A 22,650-nucleotide genomic window follows, 5' to 3' on the forward strand; every position below is an offset into this window, starting at 1 on the left:
ATGAGCATTATGGCCTTGAAGACTGTACCACTATTAATTATGGTTGGCATGAAAGGGGTCTACCTGGCACGGTTTCACCACAATTAGCCTCGGAAGCTTTCAGGGAATCTGTCTATTAAGATAACCAAAGAAAAGGCTGGCTTCCTCTCTGTCCTGCATAAGGATAAACAAACACCACATTGTCTCCAGTCAGGACTCCACCAAACCAACGCCAATATCCCAACAAAGGTCTTCTGTGCACCATGACTCGTACAAGAGCCTGGGAGGGACAAAGAGAGGACTGCGCTTGGAGGCCTGAAGGTGCAGCCACACATGGCCGCCATGCTCCTGCTAACGTGCTGTAGGGGGCACGCGGCCACAGCATGGTGGGCAGAACATGGCTGCTAGCGTCTTTTTGGACTCGGCCGTTGCCTGGCGCTCGTTTCGAGCCCTGGGTGCAGGCACACAGGGGCTAAATCACTTCAGCCGATGGCTGGCGAGCCCGGACGGCTCCCATTTCCTTGCAGTTAGAAGGGAATACATCATCGTTCACCTTGAGGACCTTCTGATCAGAGATTTAAAGAGGAGGGAGTAAGAAATGCCTTCCTGCCCACTGCTGGGGAAGGAAAAACCAGAAGCTCTGAAGAATAAACACACTTTAGCAGAGTAACGCTCTGAAACTCTGTGAAAGCAGAACAGATCTCCTACATCTGTGCTCTGTGATCCCACCCAATCGCCACACCCAAAGCCCTGTAGGTGCCCAGTAAATACAGATGGATGATAAAACATTGCAAACACTTGTAGAAGGGAAAAGACTAATAGAAGGGGAAAAAAAATTTTTTTTTTCTCCTCACTCCTGTGCCTACAGGCTCCAGAAGGTAAAGAGCTCATTAAGTTGTTACTCACAGAATTCTGTAGTTTAGACAATCATTTCAAATTTAGTGCTAGTTGGATTCTGGAGAACAAGCTATCTGCACAGCTCAAATTAACAGTAGAATTGAAAAACTATTCTCTTTGTGCTGGGTAATCAGAACAGCAACTTTCTCATTATTTCAGTTAAAAATGTTTGCAGGTTCAAATTACGCAACTATCTCCCCTTACCATTCTGCCAAACTGCACAGAACACAGCTCCCTTTTTGTCAGGAGGTACATATGTCCGGAGGGGCAGGCGGGAAGGAGAAGAGGGAAGAACAGGTATCCCCCGCCTCCAGACGGCACAATTCCTGGTGTACGTTATTTTTAGCTTTATAAAATCTAGAGTTAGAAATGTCGGGGAAGTGAAGGAAATGATCACAAAACAGCCTGATTAGGCAAAACGTCCTCTGAGTTGCCCCACGTTTCTCCTTCTCTATAGATAAAGGAAGTGTGCACGGTCGTGAAGGGCGGGCCAGCACTCAGGCCAGGAAGTGGGAAATGGCTACAGTGTTTTAGGAGAGCAAAGGGAACTGCGTCCACAATGGCCAGGACAGAACCACACATAGAGTCTGCTTGGTTGACACGGATTCGTGGGAACAGCAGTGAGAACCTGAAGGGAGAGCCAAAGGAGGTAGGGAGTGTTCAGTGGGGGGTGGGAGATGAAGAAGGGAGGCTGGGCAGGTAGGAAAACTCAGACTCTGAATCCGACTCCACCACCATCCGTCCACGTTCAGGAGCCTGAACAAATCATTCAATCTGGGTGAGTCTCAGTTTCCACTTTTGTAAAAGGGGAGTACTAATACTTACTCTGCTCATCTTGCAGATTCATAGGGGGGATCCAATGAATAATGCATTTGTGGCTTTAGCTTTGAAAGTGCTTTGAAAACTACAGAGACTGTTATCTAGAAATGTAAGATTCCTAATAATTACATTCATTTGCTCCTAGCCCCTACCAACCCAGTTCTTCAAACGAACAGGCCGGGTAGTTTCCAAAGGCCATAGAAAGGAGCATATCCAGCAAACTCTAAATTTGAGAACTCAAGAGTGAGTGGACACTGAGAGGCCATCAAAGCTTATGTGAGGAGAAATCGTGTTTTGTTACATGAAAGATCAGGTAAAGGCACCTGACACAGCCATTTCTAGTGCTCACATGCAGGGCTTCTCCTACGGCGAAGTCAAACCTTAATGTCATAACAAACACATGGGGAAACGGACAGCGCTGAGACACTCTGGAGAGGTCTGGCGTGGCATCTAGAAACCTGCACTTTTCCCCAGGAGCTCGGGTCCCTCAGAGGCACGCGGCGCACAATATCCAATGAGAGGCCCCGCTCTAGCCTCCGGAGCAGAGCACACCCCAGCACCCACTTGCTGTCAGTTCCCCAGGACGGTTGTAAACACCCCTGAATCAAGCGAGGTCTTCCCAAGAGTCAGGGGCAACAAGAGGAGCTTTAGTCTTAGTTTTCAGGAAGCTCAGACTTGACTCGAGCTGTGTGCACCTAGTCAGCATGGGAAACAGCACATTAGAGACGTGCTTCCTGGCACTGATCAAGGAAATCAAGAGCATGCTCCTGAAAGCCCTTGGGAAAAGCAGCACCATGTCCTTCACGCAGAAGGACACCTGTGTGTGTGACCCAGATTCCATATACTCAGGGTGCCCTTCTTGCCTTGTGGCTTCGTGACAAGGGAGGTGGGAGCACCATCCCTAACAGCAGGCTTAGATACTGGCAGTCTGCAACAAGGCATATATGAGCCACCGTCTTCTTGGGATCTAGCCTTTTCTTGTTTTTGGCTTAATGGAAAACCCTCGACTGTGGAGGGGAAATACTCCTTTTTCATTAAATGAAACATGTCATTCAATATTTATACACAATATTTTATACAATCTTTCATACAATATTTTATACAGTATTCCTCCAAACTGTGTTCCATGAAATAGGAGCTGTGAACAGATGTTTACAACAAAGGCTGTTCTGAGGATACATGAATATGGAGAATACTGCAGGACTTCTCAGGGCTTTCGTGTTGCTGATGAGCTCACAACCCTCCAAGAGAATCTGCAGTAACCAGCACTTCCCAAATCTGTTTGGTCACAGGACCTTTTGAGGAAGCCTGAACAGAAAGATATCTAATTCAGTGAAACACAACTAGAAAAATCCTGCCTTGGAGGAAATGTGCATGCATTGTCTCATGTAATCCTTTCAGCAAACCCACTGACACAGAAATTATCAGCATTGCCATTTTATAGAAGTGAAAACTAAGGCTCAAGAGACTTCTATCTCCAGTAGTCTAGAAATGAAAGTTCAGTGAACCCAAGGAAGTTAAGTAAAAATAAATCCCCCCATAGACACACTATGGTGAAACCATAGATCAAAGACAAAAAGAAGATCTGAAAGTAGACCAAGAGAAAAGATAGACTACCGTCAAGTAAGTGACAGGTCATTTGACAGCTAAATTTGCCATAGCAGCAACGGAAATTAGAAAATAGTGGAAGATCTTCAATGAGCTGCAAGAAAAAATGACCAATTCCATGCTCATTAAAATGATCTTTTAGAACAAAGCAAAATGAAGACATTCATTCAACAGACTCTCCCGATGGGATTTTAAAGGATATAATTCAGGCAGAAGGAAATTGATCCCAGACACAAAAAGAAATTATTAGCAAGTAAAATGGAAAATACACGACTAAGTCTAAACAAACATTGGCCATGGTCCCGTAATCTAAGTGGGATTCCCTGGGAAATGACTGTGAATTTGAGGGAATTCTCTGGTGGGGGGGGGGGGGGCAGACACGTGTTCCTTGAGGAAGTAGAAATGGCAGAGAAAGAAGTTGAATTGGAATGTAGTCATGACAAAACATCCCCTGATCCCACAGAGAGGTCTGGAGCTGGATTGGCCATCAGAGTTGTCCCACATTTAGGGAAGGGAGACTTTATCCACTCATATACACACACCAACCAGGCTTAGATATGAGCTGCCACTGGGGGGCTGGGGGGAAGGTAGGGGCACGGCTTTGAGCAAGGCCATTCTCCTCTGCTGATAACAATTCCCAATGAGGGCCTCGGTTGAAAGCCATCAGCCACCAACACTCCCAGCATCTGGCAGAAGCAGCGTCTCCATCCTGAGGGGCAACCAAGGCAGGGCACACAGGATCCACTACAATGCTCAAAACAAAAATGGTAGAAATAAAATGTATGATCAAATAGCATATAAATCAAGAAAGATGATGGGAGTTAGAACATTCTAAGGTTCTTGAGTTTGGGACAAGAGTAAAGATGGTGATTAACTTTCAACTTTGATAAGACTGATTTTTTTTTTAAGAAACAGCTGTTTACTGCTTACAAGGGACACGCTAAAACGTAAGGGTATGAAAGGGTAAAAGTAAAAGGATGGGAAAAGCAAGGCAAATACTAGACCAACCAACAACAGAAAGCTTGGGTGGCTCTGTTTATATCAGACAAAATAGATTTCAAGGCAAATAGAATGACTAGAGGTAAAGGATGAGGTACAAAATGATACATTCAGCTCACCAGGAAGATGTAGCGATTCTACTCATAGTCTCAAATACGTTTGGCCAAGATTGTTAGAACCACAAAGTACAACCAAATACATATCAATACATAAATATCAATCAATCAAGCACCAAATATCAGTAAGGATACAAAAGATGTGAAACTAAGGCTCATGCAAGTTATGACTTGGGCCAGGGGTGAGATTTAAGACCAGATTATCTTACTCTGCTCCAAAGCACTTTCCACAGTTTCCTCCAGATAAGAGAATGGAAATTGAAAGAATCAAGGGACAAGAAGAGCTACAAGACTGATATCAGACTTTGATTGTAAAATGTATCTTTTTGGTGGGAAAAATATTTTCACATTTCTGTCACTGAATTCTAACATTGAGAGTATTGAAAGTTATGCTAACGTCTATGAAGGGGAAATGGTAGTTTTGCAGACATGAGTCAGGTGACTCCAATACGTCAGTCGTTCCTATTTCCTTGTTCTTCCTTGTTAGGTGTAGATGGTGGGGGAAAAAAACATATTTCTTTGCTGCTCAGGACCAGTGACAATACTGATCTTCACAGAAAGAACCTCTGCTTAGTCTAAGTTGTCTGGGGAAAAGCGACTTACCATAATACAAAATCTGATCTGAAAATAAGAGTGATGCCCCCAGCATCTCTTCAGATTTTCAGGCTACATTGTATCTTATGGATAAGACAGATCTGTTATGAAGTTAGATAAGCTATAATCAATGTCACCGGAACATTGGAGAAGCGTTTGCCCAGAATATGAGGATTTCGCCTCCCTCTCCCCTCAGAAGTCATGGATAATGGCACTTCGAGAAAAATGTTCCAGGGCAGGGACCATTTTTCTGTTTTAACAGGCTTCATCTTCTAGTAAATAGACACTGAGCCAAGCCTGGCAAATGAAATGCTTTCCAGGGGATGATCCCTCCCAGACAAATTTCCCACAAGGACAGACAGCGAGCCCCTAGAAACATGCTTCTGGGGAGACCTAGCTCAAGGTACCAGGCAGTTCACCCTGAGGACACCGATCCGCCTCAGCCCTGTGGCTCAGCAGGCAGTCTAGAAGCCCAGCCTTGGGATTCTTACCTCTTTGGGGTCTTTGATTTCTCTGGACAAGGGACCAATACTACGTTTTCCCATTCATCAGGTGGGGGGGGGGGGGACCCGTACACTAACAGGCACACTAACTTGCTCATTAATCCAGGGTGTCTGGTCCCTGTTCAAAACCACTGCTCCAGCCTTAGCTTCTCATCGGACTTTTCTTAAGCACCTGGTGCACTTTGTCCAGAGGAAGCAAGTACTTGAGAGCATGGATTCTAGGGTAAGGCTCTCAGTTGGAACTCTGGCTTCACCACTGACCTTAGGCAAACACCTTAGCCTGACTGTGCCTCAGTTTCGTTGTCTGTAAAATGGGGATGATAATAGTACCTTCTTCGTAAGAATGTTAGTAGGATTGAGTGAGCCCATCCGTGCAAGGGATTTAGATGAGTGCCTGGCACAAGTTACCCTCTGTGATTGTGACTGATCATTTCACTGTCTCTTGTGAAGGTTTCTTAGTGTCTTTTCTTGACCAGACCCATCTCTTGGTATAGAATGGACCCTCTCTTTTTCCAGGACATCATTCAAGAGATGTCTTGTCCTGAGTGATCTCTTCCCTTCATTTTTTTATCTGGCCTTTTTCACTTGTGCAACAACTTATTTTTGCCAGTCCCAGAGCTAGTGGAACTCCTTATGGTTACCAAATTTAGGAAAACTCTCAAGATCTTTTCCAACGAAGTCCATCTTTCTCTGAGTTGGTCGAAATTAGTGCTTGTCTCTGCCCCCCAAGTTTAATGTCAGTGAGAGTTAGGGTCTGTCACTCTGGGTCCTTGACTCACTGTTTCTTAATCTGCTCCATCCTGTCTCCCCAGTCTGGGTCTGGTTACCAGCTGGTCTCCTCAGTAGTTCATTGGCCTGAGGTGCCCTCTTTCCTAGACAAAACACCCCTGCATCAACAATCAGTGGACAGACTCTGGGAGGCACCCCCAGGCCAGCACTTTAGGCCCAAGACCCAAAGAACATCACATGAGTGTCATCATAGTCCCTTGACAATGGCACAGGCTCTGGCCTTGGCTGAGTCAGGAGGAAATACGTCTTGACCTGGGAGTTGCCCCTACCTCCCATTGATCCCTCTCCTTCATCTCAGGTCTTCATCCAGATCTACCATCCAACTCACCCCACCTAGGGAACAAACTCACGAAAACTGAGAAGCTGCCTCTCTTGATGGCTTTGAATTTCAGTGAGAAATTTTGAAGAGAGCCAAAGATATCATGGAGGCTTTTCAGACAGAAAGCTCCCTTCAGGTTGGGATGGTCAGGAGGAGACATCTCTCATGGCTGCCATATTAGATGGCTGCCCACCCTGCCTACTCACCAGGCTGTCCCTGGCCACAGACCCAACACAATTTCTAGGCACACAGTAGGTTCTAAACAAATATTTGTTGAATTAATTAGCCATTATCATAAATAATGTGAAACTATCCAAATAAATGGTTCAGTTGTGCCCCGGGCAGAGTTGCACCATACCTTAAATGCAAAGCCTTTGTATGATAAGGAAGAAGAGAACTAACCGGTGTGGGAGGTCCTATCCTCTATCAGATGGTTCACTTGTTTTGTTTCATTTAATCTTTTCTACAATTCTGTAAGGATTATGCTATTATCACCCTGAGTTTACAGTGAGGAGTCTCCAAGAGATTACGTCACTTAGAAAGGCATAATGGAGGGGCGCCTGGGTGGCTCAGTTGCTTAAGCATCTGCCTTCAGCTCAGGTTGTGATCCCAGAGTCCTGGGATGGAGTCTCACATGGGCTCCTTGCTCAGCGGGGAGCCTGCTTCTCCCTCTGCCTGCTGCTCCCCCTGCTTGTGCACTCACTCGCTCTTGCTCTCTCACAAATAAATAAATAAAATCTTAAGAAAGAAAGAAAGAAAGAAAGAAAGAAAGAAAGAAAGAGAAAGGAAGAAAGAGAAAGGAAGAAAGAAAGGAAGGAAGGAAGAAAGGAAGAAAGGAAGAAAGAAAAGAAAAGAAAAGAAAAGAAAAGAAAGAAAGAAAGAAAGAAAGAAAGAAAGAAAGAAAGAAAGAAAGAAAAGAAAAGAAAGAAAGGAGTAAAAATGTAATTGTTTTTTATGCCTTTATATCTTCAAACTTTTTTTCTAATAAATTCTTAATTTTCAAACAGATGACAGGAAAATTTTTCCCAAAGGAAGGATCAGGGTTCCATAACCACCTGACTGTGCACCATCCAGCCCTGACCCACCTTCCCCTGAAGAACCTCTCATCTGAAGGAAACCATCAGAAACCCCTGGATTCAGAGTCAGACACACCAGCTTTCAAATCCTAGCTCTGCTGCCCATGAGTCATGAGGATTTAATGTCTTTCTACTTTGTACCTACAACAAAACAGCATGGTTGTGATGACTGCCTGAAGTTATCATGCATACAGACGGCGCTCAGCGAATGGCAGCCATGTGACTTGCTCGTGCTTGCATAGCAAGCAAGTGGTAGAGGCCAGTCTCAGCCCCAGGTCCATGAGGTCAGAGCCCATACCTTTCCTTCCCCAACACAGCAACTCCAGGCCCCTAAAGAGAAGGTAGCGAAAGGGCTCAGGACCCAAAGACAAGGCAGTTTAGGAACAAATCTGGAGCGCTAACAAGAAAGAACACTGGCAGGGGCGCCTGGGTAGCACAGCGGTTAAGCGTCTGCCTTCGGCTCAGGGCGTGATCCCGGGGTTACGGGATCGAGCCCCACATCAGGCTCCTCCACTATGAGCCTGCTTCTTCCTCTCCCACTCCCCCTGCTTGTGTTCCCTCTCTCGCTGGCTGTCTCTATCTCTGTCAAATAAATAAATAAAATCTTTAAAAAAAAAAAAAAAAAAAGAAAAGAAAGAACACTGGCAAAGTGCAAATTTGCCAAGGCGACCACTGGCCCTCACTTACACAGAATGCTACCACTCCCCGGCCTCCAGCTCAGCCCATCTCCCGGGCAATGGCCTCAATGTGGGCGAGGCTGATGGGGAAATACATCTGCCTAGTGGAGGACTGTTGAACCCATCCTGAAAGACTGTTTCAAACATGCATGATGTCTGAAATTTCCTTTGTTTTGGAGTTTCTTTTTTAATCAGTTTGCAAATGTGCTAAATATTTAAATATTTTACAATAGATGTTTAAACACTTCTAAGACAAATGTATTAGGAAGCTTTGAGGTCAGTTTGTCATTCTTCTATCAAAGCCTCACCATCAACTCTCTCTCTAAGTTTAACCGTAGATACAAGAAAGTTACACCCTTCCACTCTCTGCAGCAGCTCAACATTACTATTCCGCTACCAAGAACAGACAGTGTAGCAGATCTGGGATGTCCTTTATCCACGTCCCCCTCCACTGGAGCAAGCTTTCACCACCCCTTCTACCCCAGCCTCCACCACTGCAGAGAGACCAGTGGGACCTAGAATGCCCTGTTAGTCACCATGACCGAAGCCCGCAGAGCAGCTGGCCCAGGCTCAGCGGACACCAGCTGGGGAGGCCAATGCTGATTCAGGGGTGGCACGAGGCTCCCCAGTTTGGGCTCAGTGACAGGGAAGGTGAGAAAGAGGCACACCTGCAGGTTATTACTCAACTGCAGGCTTGAAGAGAATGGCAGGAAGAGAAGCAAACGGAGATAGGCCAGTTTTTAAGCAAGGTAAACGGAGTCCAGCAATGGTCCTTCCTATCAAGATGATTCACAACTTATTAACTATCTCTGAATCCACACTATTTCTCAAGGTAGAATTTCATGGAGCTTCATTATAAGAAAGAGCACTGTCCTAATTTGTATTTTTCTTTCCTAAGAAGAACTGTCAAATGGTGGCTCATTTCTTCACTTGAACAGGGCCATTCATGAAGTCTCACGGACATAACATGAGACTCAGATTACAAATAAGAAGGTAAATGCTTTATACTTGAGTTGTTCTATGGCAATCTTTCAAACCAAGCACTGAACCACTCAAAGTATATTCAAATAACTTCAGACTGGAGTTCCTTCTCCTTCCCCGCAAAGTGCCCTTTGCTCATCGTGGTAGTCAAAAAAGTAGCCCCGCATGTCTTAAACCTTAGAACCTGCAAAGATGACCTCTACATGGCAAAAGGGACTTTGCAGTTGTGATTAAATTAGTGTTTGGAGATAGAGCGATTATCCTGGATCATCCAGGAGGGCCCGATGCAAGTGAGAGAGGGAGGCAGGAAAGTCAGAATCGGAAAGGGAATGATAGAAGTGAAAGTGCAAGGCGGGGGTGAGGGGTTGGAGGCGGTAATTGCTGGCACTGAAAATGGAGGAAGGGGCCATGAGCCAAGGAATGCAGGGAGCTTCTAGGAATTGGAAATGAATTCTTCCCTGGACCTTCATGAAGGAACAGGGCCTTGCCAACTTGATTTCAGCCCAAGGAGACCCATTGCAGACTTCAGACCTTCAGAGTTTGTGTTGTTTTAAGCCACCTAATCTGTGACAGCAACAATAGGAAATGAATATGTTCACGTATTATCTTCCTTCCCTCATACCCCATCCCATGGGCCCTCCACGTGCGTGCTGTGGCCTGCCCTGCTGGAAGCTGCAGTTTGTCCAGGAAGCCTTCCTTTCTGACTCACACTCTTACCCCCAGAAGAGGCACTGTGCCTCTCTCAGTTCTGACGTCTATCAGGGCATTTGTCACACTGGATCATAATTAACTATGGGCGTGTCCATCTCCCCCACCGGGCAATGAACTTCTGTAGGGCAAGAACTGGGTCTTGGTTTGTTGTTGTTGTTGTTGTCGTTTATCCCCTGCTCTCTGCACAACACAGACCCTCAAAAAATATTTCTTAAATGAGTAACTGCTATTTCAAAAGTTTTGAGAAGTTCACCTTCTCCTGAAAACAAATAATAGCCATTTTCACCTGAGATGGTGAACATCTACTCAATGAATAAACAAATAAAAAAGGCCATTGGATCACAGAGCCTTCATCCGTCAACCGTATCAGAGAACAATAGCATTGTGCTGACCAGCCCACTACCCATTCCAGGCAACTCTGTCTCCCCAAAATCAGATTATCAGCTTCCTTTTTGTCAGTCTTCTCTAAGGCATCTCAACAGCTATGACTGGGTTGAATACTGATTTGCCAAACGTTAACTTTGCTTAGATAACTTTGTTCCAGGTTATTCTCTACACAGTAATAGTGCCAGAAAAGACAATCTGTATCATTCTCAGAACTTGAAATTTTTACCTATATTAATAGAAGAAAAAAGTTACAAAAACAATGCAGCTACTTTTCTGAAGGAAGGGGGGAAAGTGGCTCATTGAGGAAAATAAAATTCTGAAGGGAACAGAAGCAAGATTTTACAAGACTATTTGAGGTAATGTCAAGTACAAGAACAAAAGAACATAAACTAAGGCTCAGAAAGGGTCATACCCTCAAGGAATTTAGGCAGAATTTCTTTAGACATAGAGAAGGAAGTTTATAGAGTAAAAAACAGGGTTGAAATGGGGGCTAGGCTGTTGTAAATATATTTGAAGCTGTTAGAACAAAATTGTTCCCTGAGTTATACTCAAATCCTGATCATGGCTTCTAATTCCTCAGAACACAGCAACTTGAGTTGAGTAATGGGATCTCTGGGTTGGTGTCCCTTTTATCTTCTTTTTAACTTCCTTTAAATCAGTCCTTTCATTTAAGCCACTTGGCTGGACCTCGGGCTATGTAATCCGGGCAACTCGGCTCTGCAAGGTTACCACACAGCACTGTGGTCTCACAGATGAGAAAACCAAGACATGGAGATTAAACTGTTTGCCATAGGCTAGATGGCGAGTCCCTGACTGGGAAAACTGGAAATCGGATTTAATACACCATACAGGTGCTGCTTATTGAATTGAACCCTGAGCTCATGATTCTTTTCCATCTCAGACATGATGCCATTGCGGGGAACTCCCACCGCCTCCAGTGAGCATCGTTCTTACTACTCACCAACCATATGCAAACCTCGGTATGACAAAAGATGCCAGTTTATTGTCTGGGCTCTTAACTTGACACTGACTCTTGTTAAACGAGTAGTTCAGTCAATCATGTGATGGACTCAGCAGGGAAAGAAATCATTCCCAAAAGAAAGAGAGCTGAGCTAGCAGCAGTAGGATGGGTGGAGGTGGGACAGGCCCAGAGAAAGAAAGGGGAGTCAAGAGGGTCCTGAGGTGCACAGAGGTGTGTGGACAGCACCTGTCCTCAGGTGAGGTCTGATGTAAGGGACAAGTCAGCAACCTCTCGGTCCTGGGCAGATCAGGAATGGAAGCTGGCTCAGCACTAGACCAGACCTTTGAAGGGGCACCCCAGATCAAACAAACCCCACTTAGGGCAAGTGACTGTCATAGAAAGTCATGGACAACAAAGTAGCATGGATTGAGGTGGCTGGAGTCAGAACAAGGGTCAAGCAATCAACTAGTCATTCCTGTCCTTCTACTCTGCAAAAGGACGAGATTGGCACTAGTGTTTTTAAATGTACATTAAAGCAAAAAAATGAAACAATATGTTTTTCTGTCCGATTGGCACAAAAATTTGTAGAACAGTTAATGCTTCTAAGGGTGCTATAAAACAGAAATTCTTCTATTCACTGATGGAGACACAAAGAGAACAAACTTCCTGCAATCATAATTCATTCATTTACTTAACAATTATTGGTCGAGCACCTATATATTCACTGAGCACACACTTCTAAAAATACCTTGCTTTTTGTTCCCCCTCCTTTTCCCCAATGTTCTCTTGCCGCCCTCTGGCCTTCCAGAGCGTCTCATCACTGATGATACACCCTGACCGCCCTCTCGACACAACGGTCCAGGATGCAGACCTATCCCTCTCTCTTGTTTCGATTTCAAACAAGCCTGATTGGTGTCCCATTCTAGCAGGACACTGTATTCAGCTAGCTCCACGTGGGAAAGTACAGGGAGAGACATCAAAACACATTGAAATTGAGTAAATTCAACTAAAAGAACAAAAATAAATATTTTCCCATAACCTGAATCCTAAACACAAGTCAGATATTTCACCCAGTACTCACCTGGAAACAACCATCTATTCCGACTCTGAGGTAAACTGTGGTGTCTCATTACATGTGCACAAAATCACACATAGATGGATTATGGGCGATTGGATGGTGATTTCGACCACACGGAATTTTCCCCTTACTCATTGACCTCAGGACCTAACCCTGCCCCTCCGAGGCTCCTCTAACTCAAGCTCACCAACTGGTGCCAAAGAGCTAATAGTCAATCATCTATTCACACGTCCCCGATGCAGAGATACTTGAACTGGAAAAGCAACGCTTTATCCAGAAGGAATAACAATGTTGCAGACGCAATATTTATTAAGAGGTGGCCTTTTAGCCAGTCTCTTACCCGTACAGCAGACCTTGAATTCTGTCTTCTTCAGATTTATTAAAGGGAACTGGGCTGGTTCAACAAGGTGGTTCACAGTGTCTTGGACATTCTTGTGGACATTTGCATATGATTTCAGAATATCTCTGTCAGTGTGTGACTCAGTGAATCAAATCAACATTTACTGAGCATCTAATGGGAACCTAGTATATAAGTACTTCCCTATGTATCATCTCATTTAAAACACGCACTCACTCTGTGGGATAGTTTTATAGCTATTATTATAGCTCGAAAAAACATTGTGTTGTACAGTTGGTAAAGCAAAGATTTGTTTTTTTTTTTATTAATAATGATTTTTTATTATATTATGTTAGTCACCATGCAGTACATCCCCGGTTTTCGATGTAAGGCTCGATGATTCATTAGTTGTGTATAACACCCAGTGCACCATGCAATATGTGCCCTCCTTACTACCCATCACCGGTCTATCCCATTCCCCCACCCCCCTCCCCTCTGAAGTCCTCAGTTTGTTTCTCATAGTCCACAGTCTCTCATGTTTCATTCCCCCTAAAGCAAAGATTTGAATTAAAATCTGACTGACCGCTGAGGCTGATTGCAATGGTCTGGTGCTCCTGAATGACTTGCCCACGGCCATTTGATCCCACTTACAACCTTTTTATTTGGGCCAGAAAGTTGCCAAGTTCCTTCTGTCATCCTGGTAGTAGACTGACTAATAATCCCTTACATCTCTGTATCGCTTAGCAATTTGAAAAGCACTTGTAATTTTGTTTTATCTCAATTGTCTATCAAAATGCCATGGGCCAGCAGAGCAAATACTCTCACCCTGAATCTCATAAAGAAACCGGTGACCAGAGAGGTTAAGAATGGACTAATTTCACTGGGTTGGGAAAAAGTGAACAACTTCCTAGCGGGGGCTGATGGGACATGAACTCTGGGATGCCCTGCAACACTGCACAGACCAGGCTTAGACTTTTCATCAACATCACCAAACGGCCGACCAGTAGAAGAGCCAATAGAACAACGTCTACCTACGGCAACACGACCAGGAGGCCAAGGTCTGCTGCGAGGAGCCTACGTCTGCCTCCTTAGGAAACTCTTTCTGGCTCATGCTGAACAGATTAGAACATTCCAAACTCATACCAGGACTTGAGTCAGAATGCAAAATATTTCTTTTCAATTTCCATAATGTTTTTCTCCTTTCTAAAATTGCTCGTTTAATTAGAGATCTGCCTGCTGCTCCTATCCCTTTCTCGGTTACTTTCCGAAGTACGAAAACTATATCAGGCAAAAATTTCTGTGCTTGTTCTCCAAACGGCGACATGCTCGCATCCCTACCCAGTTTCAGTTTTCTCAACTATATCTATGCTTGTAAAGGCTTTATTCATGCTTAAGGAGAGATTAGATGGTATTTGGCTAGAGATCCGAAAACATACAAATTCCATCTTCTCCACAGGGAACCCAAGACAGAAAACACACAAGGAGAAATAGCAAGAGTGAAACAAAATACCACATTCTTATTAGCCAGATGTGAATATCTTAGATGAATCCTATTTCCCATACACTGGTGTGGACCGTAGGGAAATCCCACCGACCATTATTCTGTATTTATATTCCAGAAGTAATAGTGACAACCTTGGATTTCATCCCTGGACATTTTCCCTCTGTTGAGCTGCCAACACATACCAAATCATATCTTCAGAGGCCACAAAAACTGAAATGCAACATACAAAGGGAACAAAATGGGGTTACCACAGAGCTACGCTTATGCTCTGTCCAGGCCTCTCCATCCTGTCGGCAGCCTCAGACAGCGTCCGACTGCAAAGCCATCAACAAACTCGGCGGAGAGCAGAGAAAACTTTCACTGCAAGAGAGGAATGAGCACACATAATAGCAGATTCCCCCTCATGAAATGGAAGTCTGAGGGCTGAACCGCGAAGTCAGGTGTACGAGTAAGACCCACAAACCCTCCAGCACCTCAGGGCTGGAAATGCCAGTCCAAGATTTAAACAGATGGAAAGCGCCTCCTCTGTCCTTGAGAGGACAGATAAACATAATAAAAAGGAATGTGATGCCTGCTTTTTAAATTTCTCTTCTCCGTCACTTCTCAGCCATCTATTTCCTAAATGTTACAGGAACTTAATGCTACAATAATTCAATATGCAGGAACATGTAGTCAGCCCTGAATACCCAAGACCCAATAATTGAAGCATATACCACTGAGATTTTCGGTTATTGGCTTGAATGTTCTTTTGTGGCCACTTTTCTATGGAGTTTGAAACTTTTCCAACCCCTATCTTGCTAATTCCATGCATTAAAAACTGAAATGCATCCAAAGTTCATTTCTAAAGAAATACGTTGTACCAAGAATGATCATTATACTAAAATCTGGATGCACATAAGCGAGAGCCTGACGTATTTAAATTATCCTTTCTAGAAGGTACGTAATAACATTTCCCCCTTGCCCTTATATCCCACAGAATCACGCCCAGGAAATTGGGTGTATTTCTTAGGTTACTTTGAATAGGACTGATTTGGAATGACTCTTAATGGAATCTTTGACTTAGAGAAGGCACCCTGAGGTCACAAACAGCCCACAAATATGTTCTGTTTGGTCAGCACAAGGATTTTACATTTTAAAAAATGTGTTGCCAACATTTAAACATCAGGAAATTTCTCAAAAGAAATGGAGGATTCTTGTCTTACCTTTTAAAATCAGAACCTCTGGCGATGCCCAGGATCGGCCGGAGTGGGGAGAAGGGTAGCTCCCTGAGGACAGCCAAATGATACTAGGCCCCCACTGCCCTCACCACCATCCCTCCCGGTCCTTGGAAGCATTGGAGTTTATGACCCTTATTCCAAAGTGGTAGTTCTCACCTGAGCGGCTATTCAGGCTCACCCAGAGAAGACGCTTTATTCTCCCCCGACTACATCCCAAATACATGTGGAGAATCACTGTCTTCAATATCATCCAGCCCCTCAGTGAGATAGAAAAAAAATGCTACCTCTCTTAACTTAAAGATACTCATTTATGTTCTACTCCTATCACTGAGGCAAAAACAGATGCTACTATAAAGGGTGTCTGACCATCAAGCCTTCCACCAATTTGCCTAATACATTCGAACAACCAATCAATACAGAAAAGGGAAAGAAAAATCTTCACGTTAATTCATTTTACCCTGATAAAACTGGCAACGTGTCTTAGTCAAAATAGTCAAAGCAGTAGCTATCATCTGTGATACAGCTTGACTTTGGAGTTTGATCCCATGCTTTGCAGCCTTGCCAGAAAAAAATCTTTTTAAAAAGGGGTGGAGGTGGGGGTTTCCTAGACAGAGCAATTGGTTCTATGAATCCCTCTATATGAGCGCTAAGGTCCTAATGTCTTAAACAGCCATCTTTGCAACAAACTCAGAAACAATCCAAGTCCCCAGGCCTCCTCGGGACTAAGGCTAGTCCGAGTGTGGACCACAGACCAGCAACTTCAGCTCACCTGAAAGCTTGTTCAAGATGCAAGTTCTCAGGTCCCGTTCCAGGCCTACCCAATCAGAAACTCTGGGGGGTGGAGTCTGGCAATCTGTATTTTAACAAGCCCTCCAGGTGATTCTGATGTGTGCTAACATTTGAGAATCATGAGTAAGAATCTTCTGGGGAGCTGAAAACATACAGATTGCTGGGCTCCACTCCCAACTGCATTTCTGACAAATTCCAATGTGATTCTGTTGCTGCTGGCTAAGGACCCACACTTTGAGTAATGCTGCTCTGGATGCGTGGTTCTCAGTCCTGACTCCCCATTACAATCACCTGAAAAGGAGAAAAAGGGAGAAAGAGACCATCGCCCAGGCCCCACCCCAGACCAGCCGAATCAGAAAACTCAAGGAAAAAGACCACGAACCTGGTATCTTTTTAAACCCACCAGGTAATTCTAACATGTAGTCAAGTTGAAAACCACTGCTCTCGACACAGCTAGTCTCTACGGTCAATTTTAGCTCCCCTAACACTTCGATGTACTCATTTATCTTCTCTCTGGAAATGTTCTGAGACTATTTCTGTCTCGAAACACAGCCACGGCCAATAATCTCAGCTTTTCAAAAAGCAGCCTCTCATCAGTTTGGTAGAAATTGTCCCCAAAAGTCATTTTCTGACCCATGCTTGGGTTCATATTTGAAGATGGTGTTATTTGGGGATAACTGCTAAGGGACAATGTCAGCAAATTGTTTCTGCCAGTAGGTAGAACCCATAGCCGGGAAAGTCAGACATCCTCCAAATAACACATTCCATGGCAAAAACTAAATGTTTTGGCTGAGGGAGAGACACACAGATGTTCTAATATTCTCAACACCAAAGCAGTTTCCTTCCAAGCAGCTTCAACAACTCCAAAAGAGATTTGTTTAACCCATTAACTAAAGTCAGCAAAGGTATCAATATGGCGGTGGGGGTCAGAGGACGGCACACACAACCTCAATACCTTATTATGCCAGTTCAGGCAGGAGCTGCTAGAGGAAATGGCTTCCCACTGTACGAAACCATGTTAGGGACTTTTAAAAAGCTATGATGAGAAGAAATGTAGGTAGATGCCAGTATTTGCCCAAAACAGTTCTAAAATGATTTCTAAAGAAATATTCCATAGACCCAACGGATCAAACTTGAGTTTTTCCCTGAAGAAGCATGTACTAGTGACAGCTCTTCAAACAAGGGGAAGGAGCAAGATGAAAGCAAAATGTATATTCATGTGTAATAACAGAGTAAGACGATGCTGTAGGAAAAAATATTGATAAACAAATATTTTCCTAGAGAAAGTGGTATGTATATTTTAGCTTCATAAAAATACACTTCAAAGAGGGGGAAAAACTTTTTTTTTCCTATTTTGGCTTTATTAGAACAACAAGAGACTTTGTGACTCCCATCAAAGCACACCCAGGTCCTTTTGTCATGTCTGAGAAACTATTGATTCCTCTATTAAATTGTGCTATATGGAAAAATCTTGACAAAAGCAGTATCATTTATTAGACTAACAAATATGTTAGTTGAACCAGCTTTGGAGACTTCTAAAATCCATTATACAACTGCAGCTCTTTCTCAGAGACCAGGATGTATTACAGAGACCAATTCTGAGGACACAGTATGACTAATTTACTTGCACATTCCAAGAGACCATTATTTCTTAGGAAGAGTAGAAAAATTATAACCTTCAACTTTGGGGGAAATCACCAAAAGCTGATGTGTCTATACCGAATATCTCAACAAGCTGATTCTAAGTCTCCTAATATTTTCATCCTCAGCATTTTCTGACACTAAAATTTTTACAAGGGGAAAAAAAATAAGAGGATAGACTACAAAGAACACAACTGATTGTATAATCTGAGCTGTTTTTTTAGGAAAATAAGCAATTAATATGTATAAAGTCTTCAAACCCTGCCCCTTGGTGCTGCCTGTTCACACCTCGTTTTTCATACACCCCAATCCACTCCTCACCCCCTTTCTGTTCCTTCTTTTCTGTCGACCATAAGACAGTGGGACCCTTTAAAGTCCTCAAATAATGCATCCTATTCCTGGCCATAGGCATTCTCCTCCATGGCAGGCAAGATACGCCAGACCGAGAGAATCATAGCCCTAGCTGCTTCAAAGTTCACTTGTCCAACCACTCTCTTTGCGGAGGAAGGAACTGAGACCCAGAGGGAGAGAGACCCACCGAACAGACACCACAGATCGCTGGCAGAGCCAGGCTCCCAGTGCCATGTGCTTCCCACCTGTCCGCAACACGCGCCCTCTCCGTCTGTTGCAAATGTGAAAAATCAGGCCCATCTTAGCTCACAACACTTTGAGGTCTTTGTGGTAATCTGGAACACTGGGGCCCTTCTTGATACTGTCAAGAAGTTAAACTGATCACTCCTTCCGATTAAGGCCAGTGGTCAGTGCCTAGACCCTGTGCAGAGAATCAAATACGTATCCTTCCAAATGCACACCCAGCTCCACTGAGCTTTGAGCTGGAATTGGGGCGGGGGGTGGGGGGGAGATGGTCTTTGAAGCGCGGACTTCTGAAAGGAGAAGGGGATGTTTCTGGGGCTGCCTGGTGTCTCCCAAGTACAAGACGGCTGGCTTGACCTTTCACCAGTCTTTTCAGCCTCTGGAAAAAGTGGCCAGGACAACAGGAGGATTTTGTCATAAATCCCCAGTGAACCCAGAAGGAGAGGGGAAACTCGGTTGCCTTTGTCTACATCCAGGCAAGAAGCTCAAGGTCAAGCAGACCAGACAGTCCCAGCACCATCCTTGGTCAGCATGTGCTCTGCGTGGAGTGGATGAGGCAGGAGGGGAGGACATGGGAGGCACACAGGGGAATGAAGGCAGGGAGGAAGAGAAGAGGAAAGAAGAGAACACAAGTGAAACAGGAGAACAGATGAGGGAAAGGGCTGAGTTCTGCAAAAGAATTGTGGTAGAACCTTCCCATGCTCACCCAGATCCTGCTCTCCTTGCCTTCTGGGACCTTCCAGACCCATGGAGGGGTGACCCTTCCCAGCTCTCGGGTGGGTCCCTGTGACTAGTCCACGCCAGAGCGGGTGGAAGTGACACGGGTGGAGTGTTCAATACCAGCATGAGTCCCCTGGGGGCTCAGTGTTCAGCCCCTGGGGAGAGCGGTGACACTCGTACCTCTGGGGAGTGCCATAAGACTGGAGAAGCCTGCAATGCTGAAGCGGCACATGGAAGGAAGACATTTGTCCTGCAGTGGCTCCCAGAGCTCCCGACAATTCTGCTTAAGTGAGAAATCAACTTTGCTATATTAAGCAATGACATTAGAGGGTGTTTGTCACCGCAGCACAACCTCGCCTATCCTGGTTCAATAGGAGATAGATAAAGGGTAGGGAGCAGAGAAGAAGGGAGAGAGAAGGAGAAAGAAGGGAAGATAAGGAGAGAAGAGAGGGAGTGGGAGAAGAAGGAAAGAGGGAATGTGAGGGTGAAACACCATGGCCCTTCATGTAAATTGTCTGAATCCTTGTTCAACTAGGAGCACAGGACAGACGTGAGAAAATGTGCCCAGAAACAACTCCCAAGGGAGAAGTCAGTGCTCATGGGCGCCCAGTTTACCTCTGTGATGTGTCTGTAGTCATCTCCTTGCTGAGTAATGCACATATGTTTATTAAATATTGTATCACTAAATGCTGGACATGGTAGCAAGCACTCTGGCGATGGAGGAGACCAAGACAGACGTGGTCCCTGGCTCCAAAGGGCTTGTAAACGATTCTTTCCTTCCCTTTAAACTCTGCAGGGAACTCCATACCAACATTCCACCTGGCAGAGAGACAAGAAGGATTGCAGACATCAGCGCACCAGGCGGGGATGTTTGAGTGGAGAGTTCCAGAGGCTGCACAGGCTGGGCCTGCCAGGAACTAGCTGAGGAACCGTGGTGAGGAACACACGGGCTCTGGGAGTCAGTTTCTTCATCTCTCACGTAATGAAATTAGACCTAATGACCTCCATGCCGTTTTCAACTCCAGTAACAGTGATAATAGTAACAGAATCAATAATAGCAGCAAACATCAAATGAACATTTGCTACATGCCGGGCACAGAGCTGGGATTATTGCGTTTAATCATTCACATCAACCCTATGAGGAAGACATTATCATACCCATTTTGCAGATGCATAAACTGAAAAGAGGTGAAGAAATTTGCCCCAGACCGCAGAGCTAGTAGGTGGTGGAGCTGTGATCTGGAAGAAAGGCTGACCATGTCCTGAGCCCACACCCTTAACCACTCTGCCAACAACTGTCACCTTGAAATGTAGCTATTACAGTGGTTAAAGGAAATTAAACATGGAAACAAAGCAGATATGTTCTTTTTTTTTAACTTTTTTTTATTTTTTATTTTTTTTATTCATAATAATATTTTTATTATATTATGTTAGTCACCATACAGTACATCCCTGGTTTCCGATGTAAAGTTCAATGATTCATTAGTTGCGTGTAACACCCAGTGCACCATGCAATCCGTGCCCTCCTTACTACCCATCACCAGTCTATCCCATTCCCCCAGACCCCTCCCCTCTGAGGCCCTCAGTTTGTCTCTCAGAGTCCATAGACTCTCATGCTTCATTCCATGTTCTTCAACATTCTAAAACACTAATAATGCAACCATCCCACACCCGAAAAGAGTCCTAAAAGAAATAAAGTGCCTTCCAGAAACAAAGTTTAATCATTATGTTCCAGCTCTTCTGAGAAATGAAGGACTTTTGTTCTGATTGTGTGTCCATCCAGTTGCCTCATTTAATCACACGAAGGACAATACGAGTCTTCCCTTCAGATATCCCCCCCATGGCTCCAACGACTGTGGGGACGACCTGCCCCTCCTTTGTCCACTTCTGACCAGCTGGGTTACTGGCCACCCCGGCCCTGGGCCATTTGCAGCCCGAGGGCCCTGCAGTCTTCAGACTCAGACATATTTCACCCGAAACACCTCCACCCATCACTCTTCATTTCAGCCAGTGTTGGTTACTTGTGTCCCTGTCTGGCCTTACGACTAAACAAGAAAGCAAACCAACGAGCAGTACAGACATTTTTCTCTGGGCTTGTAATGGAACTACAGGTATTCAGTGAATCTTGGGGATCTAACTTTTTAATTAAAAAGTTGTTTCAAAAGAGCAGTTGAGTAGAAATTCTAAGTTGCTGCCTGCCAGCTCAAACTACCATGCCTAGGAACCCAGCACCAAAGAAAACTGTATGCAGAGCAAAGTCTTCGAGGGAAAAGACCTGGGAATACCTGTAGCCTGGCGTGTGGCCGCATTTGGCTACAGCCCTGCTGAGCAGCTTGATTCTGGGAGATCCCCCCGCGGAGGCGCTGGAGGCAGCCTCGGGCCCACATTGTTCATGGTTCATCTTGAACCACGTGTGTCTGGTTCAAGGTCTTTCAAAATGTTTGAATTTGATGTCACTATATTTTAAACAAGATTTTGCATAATATCCACACTTCAGACTTGTCTTGAAGTCAGAAGATCTGGCAAAAGTCTTGAGCCCACATCCACCCAGAGCTCCAGTGGAACAGGGCCTCGGCTCTCTGATTCCCTCCCTGATGTCTCACACACGGCCTGCTTAGCTAACCTCCCTACCTCCCTGGGTCCTGCAGGCCCCTTGAGTGAACCTGTTGAATCCTCATGCTCATTGACTAGGGAGCCAAGGAGATTATGAACAGTTTGCATGTGGACGTACACGTGCTTGTGTTTTTTAAAACACTGATCTGGTCTCTCTCGTCTCCCTGTGACTAAGTCTCCACGCAGCATTGCCACATTAGCCTGAGTAGAATAAGGCTCACCAAGACAAAGTCCAAGCTTAGTGTCCCCCTCCCAAATGATATTGCTGGTTATCTACATGGGACCCTTCCCTTCTGAGTTCCATATGCAAATATACAGAGACAGAAAGCAGATTAGAGGTTTGCCTGGGGCTGTGGTTAAGAATGGGGATTGACTGCAAATACACATGAGGGATCTCTGCGGAGCCATGGAAATGTTCTAAAACTGGATACTGGTGATGGTTTTGTGCATATTAGTAAATGCACTAAAATCATTACATTATATACCAAAAACAGGTACATTTTATGATATGTAAACTATACTTCAATAAAGCTATTTTTTAAAGGAATTATTCTGGCTGCTTTATGGAAAATAAATTAGAGGGGACCAGGGGTGAAACGAGGGCACCCACTTCAAAGGCTCATGTAATTACACAGGTGAAAGTCAATGGGGACATGGGCCATGATGGGAGCAGTGGAGGTGGTGGGACGTGATCAGACACTGGACATGTCTGCAGGCAGGACAGACAGAAGATGTTTGCTG

The 22,650-nt window shown here is 44.6% G+C and overlaps 1 long non-coding RNA gene across 1 annotated transcript; it reads left to right on the forward strand.

Moving 5' to 3' along the window:
- The first annotated feature begins 1,359 nt into the window (after positions 1 to 1,359).
- Positions 1,360 to 20,654, forward strand: LOC123794097 (uncharacterized). Its single transcript, XR_006780130.2, has 2 exons — positions 1,360 to 1,525; positions 20,093 to 20,654. It is a non-coding gene; the product is annotated as an uncharacterized LOC123794097 (long non-coding RNA).
- Positions 20,655 to 22,650: the final 1,996 nt, after the last annotated feature.

Source organism: Ursus americanus, chromosome 1 (assembly GCF_024610735.1).
Source record: "Ursus americanus isolate L20-20 chromosome 1, mUrsAme1.1.p, whole genome shotgun sequence".
NCBI lineage: Eukaryota > Metazoa > Chordata > Mammalia > Carnivora > Ursidae > Ursus > Ursus americanus.